The sequence below is a fragment of the Lepisosteus platostomus genome, chromosome 15 (assembly GCF_059453375.1).
Source record: "Lepisosteus platostomus isolate fLepPlt1 chromosome 15, fLepPlt1.hap1, whole genome shotgun sequence".
Taxonomy (NCBI): domain Eukaryota; kingdom Metazoa; phylum Chordata; class Actinopteri; order Semionotiformes; family Lepisosteidae; genus Lepisosteus; species Lepisosteus platostomus.
This window is the reverse complement of record NC_142625.1, coordinates 30,001-44,472: the sequence shown is the minus strand read 5'-3', so window position 1 is coordinate 44,472 and position 14,472 is coordinate 30,001. Positions and strand designations below refer to the sequence as shown.

The window sequence follows — 14,472 nt, the reverse complement described above, 5'->3', positions numbered from 1 at the left end:
CATAGGCTCCGGCCTGAAATCAGAGAAACCAGGGTGCTTACCTTTCTCCCTGACCAGTCTCGTTGCCTTTTCGTATGCCGCGTCCGTGGCCATGTAGGCCTCCATGTATCTCTCTGCCTTGTTGTCCTGGAGGCAGTAGAGATCGCCGGCCACCAACTGCAAGATCCCTCGCAGGAAGGTCATGAAAAAGGCCTTAGCAGTCGGCATCGGCTCCGTCTTTTTTGTCCAGTGGAACCGGATCAAAGTCCTCTTGTCCGCCATCTCTGAGGGAGAAAAAAGGGAACAAAAAGGGAAAAAAAGGAGGGAAAGAGAGAGAGCAAAAGGAGCAGCGAGGGAGCCCTGGCCTTTGTCCTTGTGGGCAAAGCCCAGCTAGGTGCAGGCGCAGGAGGAGAGAGAGAGAGGAGAGCGGAAAGTGCTTCCGGGTCTCAAGGAAGAAAGCAAGCACCGCGGGCAGGCCACGTGTACCTGCTCCCAGCCAAGAGGCCAAGGAGGCAGAGAGAGAGAGAGAGCGAGAGAGAGAGAGGGAGCGGATAGCGCTTCCTTGTCTCGAGGTGGAAAGCAAGCACCGCGGGCAGGCCACGTGTACCTACTCCCAGCCAAGAGGCCAAGGAGGCAGAGAGAGAGGGAGAGAGAGAGAGAGAGAGAGAGAGGGAGCGGATAGCGCTTCCGAGTCTCGAGGTGGAAAGCAAGCACCGCGGGCAGGCCACGTGTACCTACTCCCAGCCAAGAGGCCAAGGAGGCAGAGAGAGAGGGAGAGAGAGAGAGAGAGCGAGAGAGAGAGGGAGCGGATAGCGCTTCCGAGTCTCGAGGAAGAAAGCAAGCACCGCGGGCAGGCCACGTGTACCCACTTCCAGCCAAGAGGCCAAGGAGGCGGAGCAAGAGAAAGGGGGAGGGGAGAGGAGAGAGCAGAGAGAGAGAACGTTGATGCCGGATTCCACCCAGCTCAGCTGCTGCTTGGCCTTAACCCCCTAGGCTCAACCTAGAGCGATACCAGCTCAAGCACTCTTCAGAATCTTCGATCGCCTTCTAGACCTCTGGCAAGACAAGAACTGCGGGCATGCCACTTGAACTTGATCTTAGCCAAAAGGCCGAGAAGCGATGCCCACAAAGGCGCGGACCGACGCGCGGGCGTTCCGCTGGCGCACAGTGGCGCAGGCCGACTCCTCTGGAGCCCGGGACCCGCGCAGCCGCCGGCCTCCCTGCAGCCAGAGGCCTGCCGCGGGACTCTGCTCCCCCTCTCTCTTGCCTGCCCGCCTGCCTTCCTGCCAGTCCCGGGCGGGGGCCCTGCTCTTTGATCTTCTGTCAACGGCCCGACAACGACCGCAGCCGCAGGGGGCGCCAGCCGCCCGGCCTCCTTAGCTTAGGCCCCTCCCACCGGCAGCAGCTGCGCCCAACCGGCTGCAAGCGAAAGCCGAGCGCCAGCACCTGCGGGCAGAGGCAAGGGGCAGCTCTCTCTCGGGAGGGAGGGACGGGGACGCGCGCGCGCGCGCACACACGCCTGCCTGCCTGCCTGCCGAAAAAAAAGAAAGAAAAGGTGGATATACTAAGTTTTTGGGAGGGAAAACGCCCAGCTGTCGAAAGGGGCCCGCCTGCAGGGACGGGGACGGACACACACACAAGCAAGCAAGCAAGCAAGCAAGCAAGCAAGCCACGCCTGCCTCCCTGGGAAAAGGCTGAAAAACCTAAGTTTTTTGGAGGGAAAACGCACGGGAGCCGAAAAGGGGGCCGGCCTGCTTGCCCAGAGAGTCGAGACGCGGGAAAGCGCACAGAGGGAGCACGGGAACCGAGAGGGCGAGAGAGAGACAGAACACAGAGACACACAGATGGACGAGGGACGAGGGACGAGACCCGAGAAGAAGGAGCTCCAGTCCACTCCGCTTGCTTGCTCGCTCGCTCGCTCGCTCGCTCGCTCGCTAGCTAGCTAGCTAGCTAGCTACCTACCTACGTCTGTCTTTTCACCGCTGAGAGAAGGTGGTGCACCGCTCCCGGAGGCGCTGCAATACCGGGCCGATGCGTGGAGAGGACGGAGCAAGCTCCTGATCCAGCTCCCTGTTCCAAAAATCCGTTTAATATGTGGTCCCCCGATGGGGGACGTATCAGATATTAAACTGATAAGAACAGATACTACACTTGATCTTAGCCAAAAGGCCGAGAAGCGATGCCCACAAAGGCGCGGACCGACGCGCGGGCGTTCCGCTGGCGCACAGTGGCGCAGGCCGACTCCTCTGGAGCCCGGGACCCGCGCAGCCGCCGGCCTCCCTGCAGCCAGAGGCCTGCCGCGGGACTCTGCTCCCCCTCTCTCTTGCCTGCCCGCCTGCCTTCCTGCCAGTCCCGGGCGGGGGCCCTGCTCTTTGATCTTCTGTCAACGGCCCGACAACGACCGCAGCCGCAGGGGGCGCCAGCCGCCCGGCCTCCTTAGCTTAGGCCCCTCCCACCGGCAGCAGCTGCGCCCAACCGGCTGCAAGCGAAAGCCGAGCGCCAGCACCTGCGGGCAGAGGCAAGGGGCAGCTCTCTCTCGGGAGGGAGGGACGGGGACGCGCGCGCGCGCGCACACACGCCTGCCTGCCTGCCTGCCGAAAAAAAAGAAAGAAAAGGTGGATATACTAAGTTTTTGGGAGGGAAAACGCCCAGCTGTCGAAAGGGGCCCGCCTGCAGGGACGGGGACGGACACACACACAAGCAAGCAAGCAAGCAAGCAAGCAAGCAAGCCACGCCTGCCTCCCTGGGAAAAGGCTGAAAAACCTAAGTTTTTTGGAGGGAAAACGCACGGGAGCCGAAAAGGGGGCCGGCCTGCTTGCCCAGAGAGTCGAGACGCGGGAAAGCGCACAGAGGGAGCACGGGAACCGAGAGGGCGAGAGAGAGACAGAACACAGAGACACACAGATGGACGAGGGACGAGGGACGAGACCCGAGAAGAAGGAGCTCCAGTCCACTCCGCTTGCTTGCTCGCTCGCTCGCTCGCTCGCTCGCTCGCTAGCTAGCTAGCTAGCTAGCTACCTACCTACGTCTGTCTTTTCACCGCTGAGAGAAGGTGGTGCACCGCTCCCGGAGGCGCTGCAATACCGGGCCGATGCGTGGAGAGGACGGAGCAAGCTCCTGATCCAGCTCCCTGTTCCAAAAATCCGTTTAATATGTGGTCCCCCGATGGGGGACGTATCAGATATTAAACTGATAAGAACAGATACTACACTTGATCTTAGCCAAAAGGCCGAGAAGCGATGCCCACAAAGGCGCGGACCGACGCGCGGGCGTTCCGCTGGCGCACAGTGGCGCAGGCCGACTCCTCTGGAGCCCGGGACCCGCGCAGCCGCCGGCCTCCCTGCAGCCAGAGGCCTGCCGCGGGACTCTGCTCCCCCTCTCTCTTGCCTGCCCGCCTGCCTTCCTGCCAGTCCCGGGCGGGGGCCCTGCTCTTTGATCTTCTGTCAACGGCCCGACAACGACCGCAGCCGCAGGGGGCGCCAGCCGCCCGGCCTCCTTAGCTTAGGCCCCTCCCACCGGCAGCAGCTGCGCCCAACCGGCTGCAAGCGAAAGCCGAGCGCCAGCACCTGCGGGCAGAGGCAAGGGGCAGCTCTCTCTCGGGAGGGAGGGACGGGGACGCGCGCGCGCGCGCACACACGCCTGCCTGCCTGCCTGCCGAAAAAAAAGAAAGAAAAGGTGGATATACTAAGTTTTTGGGAGGGAAAACGCCCAGCTGTCGAAAGGGGCCCGCCTGCAGGGACGGGGACGGACACACACACAAGCAAGCAAGCAAGCAAGCAAGCAAGCAAGCCACGCCTGCCTCCCTGGGAAAAGGCTGAAAAACCTAAGTTTTTTGGAGGGAAAACGCACGGGAGCCGAAAAGGGGGCCGGCCTGCTTGCCCAGAGAGTCGAGACGCGGGAAAGCGCACAGAGGGAGCACGGGAACCGAGAGGGCGAGAGAGAGACAGAACACAGAGACACACAGATGGACGAGGGACGAGGGACGAGACCCGAGAAGAAGGAGCTCCAGTCCACTCCGCTTGCTTGCTCGCTCGCTCGCTCGCTCGCTCGCTCGCTAGCTAGCTAGCTAGCTAGCTACCTACCTACGTCTGTCTTTTCACCGCTGAGAGAAGGTGGTGCACCGCTCCCGGAGGCGCTGCAATACCGGGCCGATGCGTGGAGAGGACGGAGCAAGCTCCTGATCCAGCTCCCTGTTCCAAAAATCCGTTTAATATGTGGTCCCCCGATGGGGGACGTATCAGATATTAAACTGATAAGAACAGATACTACACTTGATCTTAGCCAAAAGGCCGAGAAGCGATGCCCACAAAGGCGCGGACCGACGCGCGGGCGTTCCGCTGGCGCACAGTGGCGCAGGCCGACTCCTCTGGAGCCCGGGACCCGCGCAGCCGCCGGCCTCCCTGCAGCCAGAGGCCTGCCGCGGGACTCTGCTCCCCCTCTCTCTTGCCTGCCCGCCTGCCTTCCTGCCAGTCCCGGGCGGGGGCCCTGCTCTTTGATCTTCTGTCAACGGCCCGACAACGACCGCAGCCGCAGGGGGCGCCAGCCGCCCGGCCTCCTTAGCTTAGGCCCCTCCCACCGGCAGCAGCTGCGCCCAACCGGCTGCAAGCGAAAGCCGAGCGCCAGCACCTGCGGGCAGAGGCAAGGGGCAGCTCTCTCTCGGGAGGGAGGGACGGGGACGCGCGCGCGCGCGCACACACGCCTGCCTGCCTGCCTGCCGAAAAAAAAGAAAGAAAAGGTGGATATACTAAGTTTTTGGGAGGGAAAACGCCCAGCTGTCGAAAGGGGCCCGCCTGCAGGGACGGGGACGGACACACACACAAGCAAGCAAGCAAGCAAGCAAGCAAGCAAGCCACGCCTGCCTCCCTGGGAAAAGGCTGAAAAACCTAAGTTTTTTGGAGGGAAAACGCACGGGAGCCGAAAAGGGGGCCGGCCTGCTTGCCCAGAGAGTCGAGACGCGGGAAAGCGCACAGAGGGAGCACGGGAACCGAGAGGGCGAGAGAGAGACAGAACACAGAGACACACAGATGGACGAGGGACGAGGGACGAGACCCGAGAAGAAGGAGCTCCAGTCCACTCCGCTTGCTTGCTCGCTCGCTCGCTCGCTCGCTCGCTCGCTAGCTAGCTAGCTAGCTAGCTACCTACCTACGTCTGTCTTTTCACCGCTGAGAGAAGGTGGTGCACCGCTCCCGGAGGCGCTGCAATACCGGGCCGATGCGTGGAGAGGACGGAGCAAGCTCCTGATCCAGCTCCCTGTTCCAAAAATCCGTTTAATATGTGGTCCCCCGATGGGGGACGTATCAGATATTAAACTGATAAGAACAGATACTACACTTGATCTTAGCCAAAAGGCCGAGAAGCGATGCCCACAAAGGCGCGGACCGACGCGCGGGCGTTCCGCTGGCGCACAGTGGCGCAGGCCGACTCCTCTGGAGCCCGGGACCCGCGCAGCCGCCGGCCTCCCTGCAGCCAGAGGCCTGCCGCGGGACTCTGCTCCCCCTCTCTCTTGCCTGCCCGCCTGCCTTCCTGCCAGTCCCGGGCGGGGGCCCTGCTCTTTGATCTTCTGTCAACGGCCCGACAACGACCGCAGCCGCAGGGGGCGCCAGCCGCCCGGCCTCCTTAGCTTAGGCCCCTCCCACCGGCAGCAGCTGCGCCCAACCGGCTGCAAGCGAAAGCCGAGCGCCAGCACCTGCGGGCAGAGGCAAGGGGCAGCTCTCTCTCGGGAGGGAGGGACGGGGACGCGCGCGCGCGCGCACACACGCCTGCCTGCCTGCCTGCCGAAAAAAAAGAAAGAAAAGGTGGATATACTAAGTTTTTGGGAGGGAAAACGCCCAGCTGTCGAAAGGGGCCCGCCTGCAGGGACGGGGACGGACACACACACAAGCAAGCAAGCAAGCAAGCAAGCAAGCAAGCCACGCCTGCCTCCCTGGGAAAAGGCTGAAAAACCTAAGTTTTTTGGAGGGAAAACGCACGGGAGCCGAAAAGGGGGCCGGCCTGCTTGCCCAGAGAGTCGAGACGCGGGAAAGCGCACAGAGGGAGCACGGGAACCGAGAGGGCGAGAGAGAGACAGAACACAGAGACACACAGATGGACGAGGGACGAGGGACGAGACCCGAGAAGAAGGAGCTCCAGTCCACTCCGCTTGCTTGCTCGCTCGCTCGCTCGCTCGCTCGCTCGCTAGCTAGCTAGCTAGCTAGCTACCTACCTACGTCTGTCTTTTCACCGCTGAGAGAAGGTGGTGCACCGCTCCCGGAGGCGCTGCAATACCGGGCCGATGCGTGGAGAGGACGGAGCAAGCTCCTGATCCAGCTCCCTGTTCCAAAAATCCGTTTAATATGTGGTCCCCCGATGGGGGACGTATCAGATATTAAACTGATAAGAACAGATACTACACTTGATCTTAGCCAAAAGGCCGAGAAGCGATGCCCACAAAGGCGCGGACCGACGCGCGGGCGTTCCGCTGGCGCACAGTGGCGCAGGCCGACTCCTCTGGAGCCCGGGACCCGCGCAGCCGCCGGCCTCCCTGCAGCCAGAGGCCTGCCGCGGGACTCTGCTCCCCCTCTCTCTTGCCTGCCCGCCTGCCTTCCTGCCAGTCCCGGGCGGGGGCCCTGCTCTTTGATCTTCTGTCAACGGCCCGACAACGACCGCAGCCGCAGGGGGCGCCAGCCGCCCGGCCTCCTTAGCTTAGGCCCCTCCCACCGGCAGCAGCTGCGCCCAACCGGCTGCAAGCGAAAGCCGAGCGCCAGCACCTGCGGGCAGAGGCAAGGGGCAGCTCTCTCTCGGGAGGGAGGGACGGGGACGCGCGCGCGCGCGCACACACGCCTGCCTGCCTGCCTGCCGAAAAAAAAGAAAGAAAAGGTGGATATACTAAGTTTTTGGGAGGGAAAACGCCCAGCTGTCGAAAGGGGCCCGCCTGCAGGGACGGGGACGGACACACACACAAGCAAGCAAGCAAGCAAGCAAGCAAGCAAGCCACGCCTGCCTCCCTGGGAAAAGGCTGAAAAACCTAAGTTTTTTGGAGGGAAAACGCACGGGAGCCGAAAAGGGGGCCGGCCTGCTTGCCCAGAGAGTCGAGACGCGGGAAAGCGCACAGAGGGAGCACGGGAACCGAGAGGGCGAGAGAGAGACAGAACACAGAGACACACAGATGGACGAGGGACGAGGGACGAGACCCGAGAAGAAGGAGCTCCAGTCCACTCCGCTTGCTTGCTCGCTCGCTCGCTCGCTCGCTCGCTCGCTAGCTAGCTAGCTAGCTAGCTACCTACCTACGTCTGTCTTTTCACCGCTGAGAGAAGGTGGTGCACCGCTCCCGGAGGCGCTGCAATACCGGGCCGATGCGTGGAGAGGACGGAGCAAGCTCCTGATCCAGCTCCCTGTTCCAAAAATCCGTTTAATATGTGGTCCCCCGATGGGGGACGTATCAGATATTAAACTGATAAGAACAGATACTACACTTGATCTTAGCCAAAAGGCCGAGAAGCGATGCCCACAAAGGCGCGGACCGACGCGCGGGCGTTCCGCTGGCGCACAGTGGCGCAGGCCGACTCCTCTGGAGCCCGGGACCCGCGCAGCCGCCGGCCTCCCTGCAGCCAGAGGCCTGCCGCGGGACTCTGCTCCCCCTCTCTCTTGCCTGCCCGCCTGCCTTCCTGCCAGTCCCGGGCGGGGGCCCTGCTCTTTGATCTTCTGTCAACGGCCCGACAACGACCGCAGCCGCAGGGGGCGCCAGCCGCCCGGCCTCCTTAGCTTAGGCCCCTCCCACCGGCAGCAGCTGCGCCCAACCGGCTGCAAGCGAAAGCCGAGCGCCAGCACCTGCGGGCAGAGGCAAGGGGCAGCTCTCTCTCGGGAGGGAGGGACGGGGACGCGCGCGCGCGCGCACACACGCCTGCCTGCCTGCCTGCCGAAAAAAAAGAAAGAAAAGGTGGATATACTAAGTTTTTGGGAGGGAAAACGCCCAGCTGTCGAAAGGGGCCCGCCTGCAGGGACGGGGACGGACACACACACAAGCAAGCAAGCAAGCAAGCAAGCAAGCAAGCCACGCCTGCCTCCCTGGGAAAAGGCTGAAAAACCTAAGTTTTTTGGAGGGAAAACGCACGGGAGCCGAAAAGGGGGCCGGCCTGCTTGCCCAGAGAGTCGAGACGCGGGAAAGCGCACAGAGGGAGCACGGGAACCGAGAGGGCGAGAGAGAGACAGAACACAGAGACACACAGATGGACGAGGGACGAGGGACGAGACCCGAGAAGAAGGAGCTCCAGTCCACTCCGCTTGCTTGCTCGCTCGCTCGCTCGCTCGCTCGCTCGCTCGCTAGCTAGCTAGCTAGCTACCTACCTACGTCTGTCTTTTCACCGCTGAGAGAAGGTGGTGCACCGCTCCCGGAGGCGCTGCAATACCGGGCCGATGCGTGGAGAGGACGGAGCAAGCTCCTGATCCAGCTCCCTGTTCCAAAAATCCGTTTAATATGTGGTCCCCCGATGGGGGACGTATCAGATATTAAACTGATAAGAACAGATACTACACTTGATCTTAGCCAAAAGGCCGAGAAGCGATGCCCACAAAGGCGCGGACCGACGCGCGGGCGTTCCGCTGGCGCACAGTGGCGCAGGCCGACTCCTCTGGAGCCCGGGACCCGCGCAGCCGCCGGCCTCCCTGCAGCCAGAGGCCTGCCGCGGGACTCTGCTCCCCCTCTCTCTTGCCTGCCCGCCTGCCTTCCTGCCAGTCCCGGGCGGGGGCCCTGCTCTTTGATCTTCTGTCAACGGCCCGACAACGACCGCAGCCGCAGGGGGCGCCAGCCGCCCGGCCTCCTTAGCTTAGGCCCCTCCCACCGGCAGCAGCTGCGCCCAACCGGCTGCAAGCGAAAGCCGAGCGCCAGCACCTGCGGGCAGAGGCAAGGGGCAGCTCTCTCTCGGGAGGGAGGGACGGGGACGCGCGCGCGCGCGCACACACGCCTGCCTGCCTGCCTGCCGAAAAAAAAGAAAGAAAAGGTGGATATACTAAGTTTTTGGGAGGGAAAACGCCCAGCTGTCGAAAGGGGCCCGCCTGCAGGGACGGGGACGGACACACACACAAGCAAGCAAGCAAGCAAGCAAGCAAGCAAGCCACGCCTGCCTCCCTGGGAAAAGGCTGAAAAACCTAAGTTTTTTGGAGGGAAAACGCACGGGAGCCGAAAAGGGGGCCGGCCTGCTTGCCCAGAGAGTCGAGACGCGGGAAAGCGCACAGAGGGAGCACGGGAACCGAGAGGGCGAGAGAGAGACAGAACACAGAGACACACAGATGGACGAGGGACGAGGGACGAGACCCGAGAAGAAGGAGCTCCAGTCCACTCCGCTTGCTTGCTCGCTCGCTCGCTCGCTCGCTCGCTCGCTAGCTAGCTAGCTAGCTAGCTACCTACCTACGTCTGTCTTTTCACCGCTGAGAGAAGGTGGTGCACCGCTCCCGGAGGCGCTGCAATACCGGGCCGATGCGTGGAGAGGACGGAGCAAGCTCCTGATCCAGCTCCCTGTTCCAAAAATCCGTTTAATATGTGGTCCCCCGATGGGGGACGTATCAGATATTAAACTGATAAGAACAGATACTACACTTGATCTTAGCCAAAAGGCCGAGAAGCGATGCCCACAAAGGCGCGGACCGACGCGCGGGCGTTCCGCTGGCGCACAGTGGCGCAGGCCGACTCCTCTGGAGCCCGGGACCCGCGCAGCCGCCGGCCTCCCTGCAGCCAGAGGCCTGCCGCGGGACTCTGCTCCCCCTCTCTCTTGCCTGCCCGCCTGCCTTCCTGCCAGTCCCGGGCGGGGGCCCTGCTCTTTGATCTTCTGTCAACGGCCCGACAACGACCGCAGCCGCAGGGGGCGCCAGCCGCCCGGCCTCCTTAGCTTAGGCCCCTCCCACCGGCAGCAGCTGCGCCCAACCGGCTGCAAGCGAAAGCCGAGCGCCAGCACCTGCGGGCAGAGGCAAGGGGCAGCTCTCTCTCGGGAGGGAGGGACGGGGACGCGCGCGCGCGCGCACACACGCCTGCCTGCCTGCCTGCCGAAAAAAAAGAAAGAAAAGGTGGATATACTAAGTTTTTGGGAGGGAAAACGCCCAGCTGTCGAAAGGGGCCCGCCTGCAGGGACGGGGACGGACACACACACAAGCAAGCAAGCAAGCAAGCAAGCAAGCAAGCCACGCCTGCCTCCCTGGGAAAAGGCTGAAAAACCTAAGTTTTTTGGAGGGAAAACGCACGGGAGCCGAAAAGGGGGCCGGCCTGCTTGCCCAGAGAGTCGAGACGCGGGAAAGCGCACAGAGGGAGCACGGGAACCGAGAGGGCGAGAGAGAGACAGAACACAGAGACACACAGATGGACGAGGGACGAGGGACGAGACCCGAGAAGAAGGAGCTCCAGTCCACTCCGCTTGCTTGCTCGCTCGCTCGCTCGCTCGCTCGCTCGCTAGCTAGCTAGCTAGCTAGCTACCTACCTACGTCTGTCTTTTCACCGCTGAGAGAAGGTGGTGCACCGCTCCCGGAGGCGCTGCAATACCGGGCCGATGCGTGGAGAGGACGGAGCAAGCTCCTGATCCAGCTCCCTGTTCCAAAAATCCGTTTAATATGTGGTCCCCCGATGGGGGACGTATCAGATATTAAACTGATAAGAACAGATACTACACTTGATCTTAGCCAAAAGGCCGAGAAGCGATGCCCACAAAGGCGCGGACCGACGCGCGGGCGTTCCGCTGGCGCACAGTGGCGCAGGCCGACTCCTCTGGAGCCCGGGACCCGCGCAGCCGCCGGCCTCCCTGCAGCCAGAGGCCTGCCGCGGGACTCTGCTCCCCCTCTCTCTTGCCTGCCCGCCTGCCTTCCTGCCAGTCCCGGGCGGGGGCCCTGCTCTTTGATCTTCTGTCAACGGCCCGACAACGACCGCAGCCGCAGGGGGCGCCAGCCGCCCGGCCTCCTTAGCTTAGGCCCCTCCCACCGGCAGCAGCTGCGCCCAACCGGCTGCAAGCGAAAGCCGAGCGCCAGCACCTGCGGGCAGAGGCAAGGGGCAGCTCTCTCTCGGGAGGGAGGGACGGGGACGCGCGCGCGCGCGCACACACGCCTGCCTGCCTGCCTGCCGAAAAAAAAGAAAGAAAAGGTGGATATACTAAGTTTTTGGGAGGGAAAACGCCCAGCTGTCGAAAGGGGCCCGCCTGCAGGGACGGGGACGGACACACACACAAGCAAGCAAGCAAGCAAGCAAGCAAGCAAGCCACGCCTGCCTCCCTGGGAAAAGGCTGAAAAACCTAAGTTTTTTGGAGGGAAAACGCACGGGAGCCGAAAAGGGGGCCGGCCTGCTTGCCCAGAGAGTCGAGACGCGGGAAAGCGCACAGAGGGAGCACGGGAACCGAGAGGGCGAGAGAGAGACAGAACACAGAGACACACAGATGGACGAGGGACGAGGGACGAGACCCGAGAAGAAGGAGCTCCAGTCCACTCCGCTTGCTTGCTCGCTCGCTCGCTCGCTCGCTCGCTCGCTAGCTAGCTAGCTAGCTAGCTACCTACCTACGTCTGTCTTTTCACCGCTGAGAGAAGGTGGTGCACCGCTCCCGGAGGCGCTGCAATACCGGGCCGATGCGTGGAGAGGACGGAGCAAGCTCCTGATCCAGCTCCCTGTTCCAAAAATCCGTTTAATATGTGGTCCCCCGATGGGGGACGTATCAGATATTAAACTGATAAGAACAGATACTACACTTGATCTTAGCCAAAAGGCCGAGAAGCGATGCCCACAAAGGCGCGGACCGACGCGCGGGCGTTCCGCTGGCGCACAGTGGCGCAGGCCGACTCCTCTGGAGCCCGGGACCCGCGCAGCCGCCGGCCTCCCTGCAGCCAGAGGCCTGCCGCGGGACTCTGCTCCCCCTCTCTCTTGCCTGCCCGCCTGCCTTCCTGCCAGTCCCGGGCGGGGGCCCTGCTCTTTGATCTTCTGTCAACGGCCCGACAACGACCGCAGCCGCAGGGGGCGCCAGCCGCCCGGCCTCCTTAGCTTAGGCCCCTCCCACCGGCAGCAGCTGCGCCCAACCGGCTGCAAGCGAAAGCCGAGCGCCAGCACCTGCGGGCAGAGGCAAGGGGCAGCTCTCTCTCGGGAGGGAGGGACGGGGACGCGCGCGCGCGCGCACACACGCCTGCCTGCCTGCCTGCCGAAAAAAAAGAAAGAAAAGGTGGATATACTAAGTTTTTGGGAGGGAAAACGCCCAGCTGTCGAAAGGGGCCCGCCTGCAGGGACGGGGACGGACACACACACAAGCAAGCAAGCAAGCAAGCAAGCAAGCAAGCCACGCCTGCCTCCCTGGGAAAAGGCTGAAAAACCTAAGTTTTTTGGAGGGAAAACGCACGGGAGCCGAAAAGGGGGCCGGCCTGCTTGCCCAGAGAGTCGAGACGCGGGAAAGCGCACAGAGGGAGCACGGGAACCGAGAGGGCGAGAGAGAGACAGAACACAGAGACACACAGATGGACGAGGGACGAGGGACGAGACCCGAGAAGAAGGAGCTCCAGTCCACTCCGCTTGCTTGCTCGCTCGCTCGCTCGCTCGCTCGCTCGCTAGCTAGCTAGCTAGCTAGCTACCTACCTACGTCTGTCTTTTCACCGCTGAGAGAAGGTGGTGCACCGCTCCCGGAGGCGCTGCAATACCGGGCCGATGCGTGGAGAGGACGGAGCAAGCTCCTGATCCAGCTCCCTGTTCCAAAAATCCGTTTAATATGTGGTCCCCCGATGGGGGACGTATCAGATATTAAACTGATAAGAACAGATACTACACTTGATCTTAGCCAAAAGGCCGAGAAGCGATGCCCACAAAGGCGCGGACCGACGCGCGGGCGTTCCGCTGGCGCACAGTGGCGCAGGCCGACTCCTCTGGAGCCCGGGACCCGCGCAGCCGCCGGCCTCCCTGCAGCCAGAGGCCTGCCGCGGGACTCTGCTCCCCCTCTCTCTTGCCTGCCCGCCTGCCTTCCTGCCAGTCCCGGGCGGGGGCCCTGCTCTTTGATCTTCTGTCAACGGCCCGACAACGACCGCAGCCGCAGGGGGCGCCAGCCGCCCGGCCTCCTTAGCTTAGGCCCCTCCCACCGGCAGCAGCTGCGCCCAACCGGCTGCAAGCGAAAGCCGAGCGCCAGCACCTGCGGGCAGAGGCAAGGGGCAGCTCTCTCTCGGGAGGGAGGGACGGGGACGCGCGCGCGCGCGCACACACGCCTGCCTGCCTGCCTGCCGAAAAAAAAGAAAGAAAAGGTGGATATACTAAGTTTTTGGGAGGGAAAACGCCCAGCTGTCGAAAGGGGCCCGCCTGCAGGGACGGGGACGGACACACACACAAGCAAGCAAGCAAGCAAGCAAGCAAGCAAGCCACGCCTGCCTCCCTGGGAAAAGGCTGAAAAACCTAAGTTTTTTGGAGGGAAAACGCACGGGAGCCGAAAAGGGGGCCGGCCTGCTTGCCCAGAGAGTCGAGACGCGGGAAAGCGCACAGAGGGAGCACGGGAACCGAGAGGGCGAGAGAGAGACAGAACACAGAGACACACAGATGGACGAGGGACGAGGGACGAGACCCGAGAAGAAGGAGCTCCAGTCCACTCCGCTTGCTTGCTCGCTCGCTCGCTCGCTCGCTCGCTCGCTAGCTAGCTAGCTAGCTAGCTACCTACCTACGTCTGTCTTTTCACCGCTGAGAGAAGGTGGTGCACCGCTCCCGGAGGCGCTGCAATACCGGGCCGATGCGTGGAGAGGACGGAGCAAGCTCCTGATCCAGCTCCCTGTTCCAAAAATCCGTTTAATATGTGGTCCCCCGATGGGGGACGTATCAGATATTAAACTGATAAGAACAGATACTACACTTGATCTTAGCCAAAAGGCCGAGAAGCGATGCCCACAAAGGCGCGGACCGACGCGCGGGCGTTCCGCTGGCGCACAGTGGCGCAGGCCGACTCCTCTGGAGCCCGGGACCCGCGCAGCCGCCGGCCTCCCTGCAGCCAGAGGCCTGCCGCGGGACTCTGCTCCCCCTCTCTCTTGCCTGCCCGCCTGCCTTCCTGCCAGTCCCGGGCGGGGGCCCTGCTCTTTGATCTTCTGTCAACGGCCCGACAACGACCGCAGCCGCAGGGGGCGCCAGCCGCCCGGCCTCCTTAGCTTAGGCCCCTCCCACCGGCAGCAGCTGCGCCCAACCGGCTGCAAGCGAAAGCCGAGCGCCAGCACCTGCGGGCAGAGGCAAGGGGCAGCTCTCTCTCGGGAGGGAGGGACGGGGACGCGCGCGCGCGCGCACACACGCCTGCCTGCCTGCCTGCCGAAAAAAAAGAAAGAAAAGGTGGATATACTAAGTTTTTGGGAGGGAAAACGCCCAGCTGTCGAAAGGGGCCCGCCTGCAGGGACGGGGACGGACACACACACAAGCAAGCAAGCAAGCAAGCAAGCAAGCAAGCCACGCCTGCCTCCCTGGGAAAAGGCTGAAAAACCTAAGTTTTTTGGAGGGAAAACGCACGGGAGCCGAAAAGGGGGCCGGCCTGCTTGCCCAGAGAGTCGAGA

At 63.0% G+C, this 14,472-nt stretch overlaps 12 non-coding genes across 12 annotated transcripts; all 12 read right to left on the bottom strand.

Moving 5' to 3' along the window:
• Positions 1-1,969: 1,969 nt before the first annotated feature.
• On the bottom strand, positions 1,970-2,160 carry LOC148647167 (U2 spliceosomal RNA). Its single transcript, XR_015927219.1, has one exon. It is a non-coding gene; the product is annotated as a U2 spliceosomal RNA (small nuclear RNA).
• Positions 2,161-3,029: 869 nt separating this feature from the next.
• LOC148647166 (U2 spliceosomal RNA) lies at positions 3,030-3,220 on the bottom strand. Its single transcript, XR_015927218.1, has one exon. It is a non-coding gene; the product is annotated as a U2 spliceosomal RNA (small nuclear RNA).
• An 869-nt stretch (positions 3,221-4,089) lies between these two features.
• LOC148647165 (U2 spliceosomal RNA) lies at positions 4,090-4,280 on the bottom strand. The gene has a single exon (XR_015927217.1). It is a non-coding gene; the product is annotated as a U2 spliceosomal RNA (small nuclear RNA).
• Positions 4,281-5,149: 869 nt separating this feature from the next.
• Positions 5,150-5,340, bottom strand: LOC148647164 (U2 spliceosomal RNA). Its single transcript, XR_015927215.1, has one exon. It is a non-coding gene; the product is annotated as a U2 spliceosomal RNA (small nuclear RNA).
• An 869-nt stretch (positions 5,341-6,209) lies between these two features.
• On the bottom strand, positions 6,210-6,400 carry LOC148647163 (U2 spliceosomal RNA). The gene has a single exon (XR_015927214.1). It is a non-coding gene; the product is annotated as a U2 spliceosomal RNA (small nuclear RNA).
• An 869-nt stretch (positions 6,401-7,269) lies between these two features.
• On the bottom strand, positions 7,270-7,460 carry LOC148647162 (U2 spliceosomal RNA). The gene has a single exon (XR_015927213.1). It is a non-coding gene; the product is annotated as a U2 spliceosomal RNA (small nuclear RNA).
• An 869-nt stretch (positions 7,461-8,329) lies between these two features.
• LOC148647161 (U2 spliceosomal RNA) lies at positions 8,330-8,520 on the bottom strand. Its single transcript, XR_015927212.1, has one exon. It is a non-coding gene; the product is annotated as a U2 spliceosomal RNA (small nuclear RNA).
• Positions 8,521-9,389: 869 nt separating this feature from the next.
• On the bottom strand, positions 9,390-9,580 carry LOC148647160 (U2 spliceosomal RNA). The gene has a single exon (XR_015927211.1). It is a non-coding gene; the product is annotated as a U2 spliceosomal RNA (small nuclear RNA).
• An 869-nt stretch (positions 9,581-10,449) lies between these two features.
• Positions 10,450-10,640, bottom strand: LOC148647159 (U2 spliceosomal RNA). Its single transcript, XR_015927210.1, has one exon. It is a non-coding gene; the product is annotated as a U2 spliceosomal RNA (small nuclear RNA).
• An 869-nt stretch (positions 10,641-11,509) lies between these two features.
• LOC148647158 (U2 spliceosomal RNA) lies at positions 11,510-11,700 on the bottom strand. The gene has a single exon (XR_015927209.1). It is a non-coding gene; the product is annotated as a U2 spliceosomal RNA (small nuclear RNA).
• An 869-nt stretch (positions 11,701-12,569) lies between these two features.
• Positions 12,570-12,760, bottom strand: LOC148647157 (U2 spliceosomal RNA). The gene has a single exon (XR_015927208.1). It is a non-coding gene; the product is annotated as a U2 spliceosomal RNA (small nuclear RNA).
• An 869-nt stretch (positions 12,761-13,629) lies between these two features.
• On the bottom strand, positions 13,630-13,820 carry LOC148647156 (U2 spliceosomal RNA). The gene has a single exon (XR_015927207.1). It is a non-coding gene; the product is annotated as a U2 spliceosomal RNA (small nuclear RNA).
• Between the last annotated feature and the right edge of the window lie 652 nt (positions 13,821-14,472).